The sequence below is a fragment of the Neofelis nebulosa genome, chromosome 2 (genome assembly GCF_028018385.1).
Source record: "Neofelis nebulosa isolate mNeoNeb1 chromosome 2, mNeoNeb1.pri, whole genome shotgun sequence".
Classification (NCBI taxonomy): domain Eukaryota; kingdom Metazoa; phylum Chordata; class Mammalia; order Carnivora; family Felidae; genus Neofelis; species Neofelis nebulosa.
In genome coordinates this window covers 102,688,867-102,696,185 of record NC_080783.1, presented here as the reverse complement: position 1 = coordinate 102,696,185, position 7,319 = coordinate 102,688,867, and the positions used below count along the sequence as shown (strand labels likewise).

General features: G+C 54.9%; 1 long non-coding RNA gene across 1 annotated transcript in view; it reads right to left on the bottom strand.

Moving 5' to 3' along the window:
• Nucleotides 1-471: 471 nt before the first annotated feature.
• LOC131503813 (uncharacterized) overlaps nt 472-7,319 on the bottom strand; it is a 10,438-nt gene continuing 3,590 nt past the window's right edge. Inside the window, exon 2 of the long non-coding RNA XR_009257623.1 lies at nt 472-834. This is a non-coding gene — a long non-coding RNA (uncharacterized LOC131503813). The remainder of the gene's footprint in view (nt 835-7,319) is intronic.

Below are 7,319 nucleotides of genomic sequence, written 5' to 3'. Positions count from 1 at the left end.
GTCAAGACGCTGAAATTCACTGCCTCCGAGGGGGCCCGGCGGTCCCAGAATGATTCTTGGATTCCCCCACGGAAAGACTAGAAATGTCCTCTCCGTTCGGAAAGCAAAGGGTCCCGGGTTCAAAATGGCAGTTTCTCTGATTGCCCCAAGGGAAGTTTCCTATTATCTGGGGAGGGATGCGCAGGCCTCCGCCCAGCGGCGGGAGGAGGCTGCGGAGAGGGCCTTCCTGGCCCCTCTGGGAACTGAAGGACAGGACAGCGGGCCAGCAGCTGCTCCGTCAGGCGTGCGCCGTTTGGGGCTGCCGGATCCGCCTAACTCGGCCCTGCTCTGCCCTAAGCTTGGGTGCCAGGCCTTGCGGAAAGGACCCACCGCACGGAACCCGCGCTTCCCTCCAGCTGCGCGAACCTGCAACTCCAAGCTGAGGTTACACGCGATCTCCCGGTAACTTGAGGAAAATATCGCCCCCACCTCCCGGTTTCCGCGCTTTATTAATTTCATGGAGAATTCAAGGGGAAGTCGTTTGAGGTTTGAGCTATCCTACATTGTCTGGACGCTTGCCTTTTCTGCTCTCTGGACACCGTCCATCAGGAACCCTCTGGTTAGGAGTCAGTCCACTCCCGGGAGGAGGGGGGTGCTCAGAGTGTCCGTGGCTACAGCGTTCTCTCCAGCCTCGGTTCTTCTTTCGTCCTTTCTTTGACACTGGGCGAAATCTGGGGCCTGGGTCTTCTGGTGGCCTTCCACATGAACAGCTGTTGTGTTCTCACTGGCCCCATGACTCGGATCCCCGATGTGTTCACACTGCAAAGTCAACACAGTTTTCTTGTTTTGTTGATTCTTGAAAAAAAAAAAAAAAGAATTTAGGAAAAGGGCACTTATGAAGATAATTCAGGCCAAGAAACATCCTGACCCCTGTCAAATGAAATCCTTGGATAATTGAGAAAACAGTAATATAATCAAAGCAGCTATACATTGAATACGTACATGAGATTAGGCTGTAAGTGCATATAAAAGTCCAGGATCTATTAAGAGCTAGAACTAGGAAGAAGATAAGACACAGGTTTCCTACAGACATAGCTCAGATTCAATGTCAGACTGAAGGTCAGAGTTGAGAGGGGATCAATCTAATCTAATTCCTTCAGTTTAGGAATAAAGAGGCTCAGAGAGAAATAGGGACCTGTTCAAGGTCACATAGCACAGACAGAGGGGACAGACAGAGGGGACGAAGGAACCCAGGCCCTGACGCCCAATGCAGAGCCCCCCACCCCACCCCACCCCACCCGCATTATGTCTCAGGTATTTTCTGCTTTTCTGAATCAGAAATAGCCCTTCCTGGGGTTTTCTCTCCAGTTTAGGCTCTCATGAGGCGAGGGGATCCCAATAAGGACCCCTTCCTGGAATTCCGTTGTCTCTCCTCGGTCAGGCGTTGGCTGACAGGACAGAAGCCAGATTTCTTCCTCTCGGGGTCCAGGGAATTCAATCACAAACCTCTCCCCCACAGCCTGGTGGACCCTTGAGCACCATACGGGTGCAGTTCTGCGATATCACCGACAGGTGGCGCGTTCCTCACAGGAAAACCGGCCGGGAATTCGCCTGCGCCCCTCTAACCCTGCTCCTTGCCCTAACCTCCGGCCTTAGGGTCCCTCTCCCGAGAAAGGGGAAAGCAAAGGGTGTAGCGGGGGAGCTCAGGCTGGGTGCCCAACGTTTTGAAAAGAAAATCTCTAGAAACCCTGATTCTAGCCGTGCGGCTCAGAGAAACTTCACGCTCTAAGGGGTCAATGAACCTTGGGTGCAGAGGGCAAGGCTCTGCCGCTTGACCAGAGAAAACACGGGGACCCACTGGGGTCACCCCTAGGGGGCGTTATCTCCCCTCAACAAAGCCATCCATGAACGCGCTCATTCACGCAAGCTCGGCTGCAGCCTTTCCTATTCACCTTCCCCAACTCCCATCTTTCACCTAATTTTTAGTTTTATATAGGGGGAGGGAGAGGGGGGGAGAATTAGAGGAAGAGAGAGCTTTTTCAATTGCGACGATAATTGTCCGCGAGATGGGTTTCTTAATCTGCTCATCCATTATTGACTTCTCCTCTAATATTTGGCTTTGCGGCTTTGATCACCAGAAGATCACACACTTGGCTCCTTTGCATAACAATTTTGGGGCGGGCGTCTTTGGCGCGGGAGGGGAGGGACGTGCCTGGAATGGCTTTGGGGTCGGTTTTCTACCATCCCACCCTATCCCCGCAGGAAGTGAGGCCAGCCAACCCCCCCATCTCTAACAGTACCATTCATGCCTGGAAAGTTCCGCCGGTGAGTGGGGGAGAAGAGGAAGCTGCTAACTCCTTGGGGGGTGGAGTGAGACCCTAGGAGAGGAGGGATTGTGTCTCCACCTCATGTCCCACTGCATTCCTAGCCCCAAAAGATCCTGCCTTGGGCTCTCATCCCCCTCCCCCACCCCCAAAGACACACACACACAAGTACTGGGGAGACAGCGAACCTTACTTGGAGGTGAATGGAGTGGGTTGGCCATCAGCAGAAGACCACCAATCCTCACCTCATCCCTGCACTCTCCTCTGGGACTTAGGCCACAGGACAGAACTCACGCCTGTGGCTCTGAGCCAGGTTTGGCCGGCCCTAAGACAAGTGACAGCCTCTGTGGGACCCTGAGCTAGTCCCTTCCCTTCTCCAGGTCTCCAGTTGTGTCATCTGTGGAATGGGCTTTTGGCCCATGCGCTCCCTGAGGTCCATTTGATCTTGACCTTGCCACGTGTTGCCCACCTCCGCCCCCCCCTCCCCAATCAACCCCCCTCTGCAGGGCTTCGGAGCTGCACAGGCGGGTCTTGGAAGGGAAGAAAAAACACAGTGGCTATTTTATTCTACATTTAAACAACTGTCTCCTCTGCCTTTGCAGTAGCTCCCCGACGGGGGGTGGGGCTGTGGGGTGGGGAGAGGGTGTGGGGTACCGATGGGGGTGGGAGGTGGGCAGTTGGTTTGGGATCAGAGCACTTAACACGCTGCACTTCCAAAGCCTCGGTAAAGGTAGTTGCTCTCCCATTTCCAGCTCGCACAAAAACGCACACTCTAGGACACCCTAGGCAGGGACACGCACAGGCACGTACGCCCATGCACACACAACACTTGCACACCCGAACATAGCGCAAGCACGTTGGGACTAGAGAGACACCGAGAATGCACACCATCCTCCCATGCACACGCGGACACACACATGCGCTCACCTGGAGCCTCGCACACACAGAGTCACGTACAAACACGCACGCGCGCGGCGCACACTCGTCCCTCACCCGGGTTTCTGCAGGAGAAGCGGACGGGGAAGGTGGCTGGGGAAGGCCTTGGGGGTGCAGCGACCCCTCCCCTCCCACCTCACCCGCACGCGATCCAGTCTGGGAAAGAAGGAGGTGGGGTGGAGTGGGGGGGGCAGACTCCAGGTTCTCGCCCCTTTTGCCTCTCCACTCCAGGCTCCTGAGACTTCCCTTCCCCGCCAGCTCCTCTTCCGGACTAAACTTTTCCCACCCTCACCTCCCCGCCGGCCCCCTGCGGCGCCGACCTCGAACGGAGCCGGGGGCTTGTCCTGCACCCTCCCGGGGAGGAGGGTCGGGAGGCTGCGTCCGAAAGGACGAAAGAGGGGCGCGGCCTGGCTGGCGCTCCTGAGCCCGCCGGCAGGGAGGTGGGAAGGCGCGGGACAGGAGCCAGAGCGGCGAGAGCTGGGTGCGCGGACTTCTGCTTCCTTTCCCCGGGTCGATGGGAGATGATCCCAGGGACAACTTCTCACCCCTAAGGGAGTCAAGGGAAGGAGAAGGAGGACAGTTAACTCTGGGGCCAGCAGAAAGAACACGGTTTGGAGCTGCAGGGGCATTCCTGTGCAAAGGACTTGGATGCTGTGGTTTTTCTTCTTTTCTCGAGTTTTTTTTTTCCCCCCCAACTTTGAAGTTGGGTCTGGACCTCCCCGGGAACCTGGACTGAGCCAAGGGGGCAGGAGAACCCAGAAGCCGCGCTTGCCCCTCCTCACTCGCTCCCACACTGGTACCCACCAGAGTACACACGCTCGAGGCCAGTCGGTGTGGACTCCGACCCGCGCCGAGCAGGATCGAGGTGGGAGCCGCCACTTGGACAGGTGGGGACTGGGGTGGGCCAGGGGCCCCTTCGGCCACAAGGGGTGCCTTGACTCCGGACACCTCCTAGGGAGGGGGAGGGGTGAGAGAGGGCGAAAAGCAAAATAAAGGAGAGCAGAAAATTTCCAGCGTAGACGCTGAATTTACTCCCGGTTTTATTACTTTTGTGGGGAGGATACAATGTTAGCGTTTCTGTTCTGGTGTCTGGGTGGAATTCGGTGTAAGGAGAAAAGCAGGATGTCTGATTAAAGTGAAGAAAAATATGTAGAGTGTGTGTGGTTGCCTTCCTTTCGGGAACCGTGAGCTCTAAAATCTTCGGCTGCAGGGGCCTGGCTAGCTGTGTGGTACCAGCTCCAGGGTGGTTTGGGGATAGAGAGGGAAGGGGAAGGCTTTCCCGGTAACCGGAGCCGAAGGGTCCTGCGTCTCGCTCTCCAGCATCCCCGCGCAGTCACCCGGCTCGTCAACCCGCCAGCAGCAACCGGACGGGGGTTTGCGCGCTGGCGTCCCGGACGCCTGCCCCAGCCCCGGCCCCGCAGGCTGTCCGCAGGGCTCAATAAGGAAACCAGGGCCTGGGGAGCCCTTTCCGAATCTTGACCACCCGGTGCAATTTACAGAAATCACTGAAATGTTTCCCCCATTTCCCACAGTCAGGTGAAGAAAAGGCTTAATTTTCTCAGCTTGATTAGGCTTTAGAAGGGGCCGGGGGAACCAAACAAAAAAGCAAACCGTTTCTGAAACAAAAAGGTCCCTGCTGTGAACTGCTCCCTGGGATAAAAGGGAGAAAACCCTGTGGGTAGGCAGAATGGTGGGGATATAGATCCAAATATTGAAATCCCCAAAGGAGACAACCTACCTCCCTTCCTCCCTTCCTTCTTTCCTTCCTTTTCCCTTCCTTCCTTCCTTCCTTCCTTCCTTCCTTCCTTCCTTCCTTCCTTCTCCCTTCCTCCTTCCTTCCTCCCTCCCTTCCTTTCTTTTCCCTTCCTTCTTTCTTCCTCCCTCTTTCCCTCCTTTCCTTTCCTTCCTTCCTTCCTTCCTTCCTTCCTTCATTCCTTCCCCTCTCTCTTTCTCTCCCTCTCTTTCTTCGAAATTCCTAAGAACCTGTACATTTACTGGCTTATTTCATGCACACACAAAAAATAAATTCTCCCTGGCTCCCCCTGCCCCCCCCAGCCTTCCAGACCGTCTACAAACAAAGCTGCCGCCCCAATTTCAAGAGTCAACAGAGCATTTTATTTTCCATGGTTTGCCTCCCACGCACCCCCACCCATCTCAGCTTTTTCCCTCACCCCCCTCGCCTCCCCCAGCCCCATTCCCAGCTTCAGGCAGAATTGCTTAAGATCCCTAACCAATACCCAACGAATCCCCCTGCACCCACCCACCCCCCACATTATTATCGCCTCCAAATGAAGACCAAAACCAAGAGCGCTAATTGAATTAGTCTATTGAAAGGACTGTCAGGTACAATGACGTGGCTCGAGGCCCCACATTTCCCAAGGTCTATAGGCTTTGGGGACCTGCAATGTATAGTCTGACCTTCTGGCTCATAATAATACCGCAGTACTTGTAGCAGAAATCTCCTCGCATTCACTCCCAACAAAACCGCTGGTCACCCAGTCCCCGTAGGAAGGCTGCATGCTATTGTGTTGCGACAACTCATTCATGTCCCGCGCCACGAGGCCCCACCGCCATCTGATCTACACTCGAAATGCGATTACCACCGTGTGCATGCAACACGCTCGCACTCTCGGCCCGTCGCGCACACGCCTGGCCAGGCTGCAAGGGTTTCCTTCACAATTCTCCTCACTCTCTTCCTCAAAAGAGAGGTGGAAGCTAGCAGGACCATGATATTTGTCTCTGCCTAAATGACATCCAAAATTCTGCGGGAGCACAGGCTGGCGTTAGATCTCTCTTTTCTGAACAGCATGCGCCCAAACCCCCCACAAACACGTTTCTCTGAGCCCTACTGGCTGGTGGGGCAGACGGGGGTATACACACTGAAGTGTCCATACGCGAGCGAGCCTCCTGCTCTGCACACAAATACACTGACACACAAACAGGGTTTTTATAGACTCTGTTTGTGGCTCTCACATACACAAGCAAATAGATACAAATATGGGCTTTGGCCCCCACAGCCCTGGGCCACTGCAAATTGATAAGTGGTTTTTGCAAGAATGGGAAAGAGGAGAAACAAAGGTATAATTTCTCAGCCTTCACCTTGAGAAGCACTCATCAGTCTTCCCCTTGTGTGACCCTCAGCCTTCTCTAGCACCCCCCAAACACACAAACACACTTCCTGTGTGTTTGGCCAGGTGTCTTTTGCTCAGGGAAGTCTCTGTTGGCCGCAGAGAATGCAGATAATGGAGGAAACACAGGAATGGGAGAGAGTCAGTAGGGTTGGGGTCTTTCTCCATCCCGCTTGTATCACTCCCCCACCATTGAAAGCCTCTTTGGGTCCCCTCCTTCCCTCAAGAGGGTAAGTAAATCATAAGGGTCCCCCCACCCTTTGTCATTTAAAATAAAAATTCTTTTTCCTTATCCTCCACTTGAATGTGGGCTGGGTGTGGAAGCGGAACTTGGGGACAATCTATTGCACAGATGTGGCTGGGTCAGTGGCCTTCTGTGGAGCCTCTTGCCTTGGGGAAACTGCACAACTCAGAACTTCAAGGCAAGGCAAATGGGCACTGGGTGCCCCCAAACATCCACACCTCTGGCCCAGGAGCAGAGGGCCATTGGAGAAAGGGACTTCATTCTCTTCCTCCTAGATTCCCCCAACATGCTTCCAGTCAGTCTACCTCCAGGCCATCTCCACCTGGATATCTATCAAGTTGGAAGAAATTCCTTAATTCTCAAAGGCAGAAATGCGAAATGCGGACGGGAAACGTACGGGCACACGGATGTATTCAGACGTGCACACACATGGCTCCATACACACCCGACCCCTTTACCCACATACTCACAACTCACCCTGCCGGCACTTCCTTACCCACACGCCCAGTCCTGAGCCCACTCCGAGTCCTCTGGACCCCTTACACACCCATCTTGGCCAACATTTGCTCACTCCTAGCATTCACACATCTCACTTCCTGGCTTGCTAGGACACCAACCCGCTAGCAAGGTATGCTCATTTTCAGGAGGGAGAGGAGAGTGTGGGCCCGGGCGGGGGGTCGTGGAGAGCTGACGGCGCTGGCGCTGGGT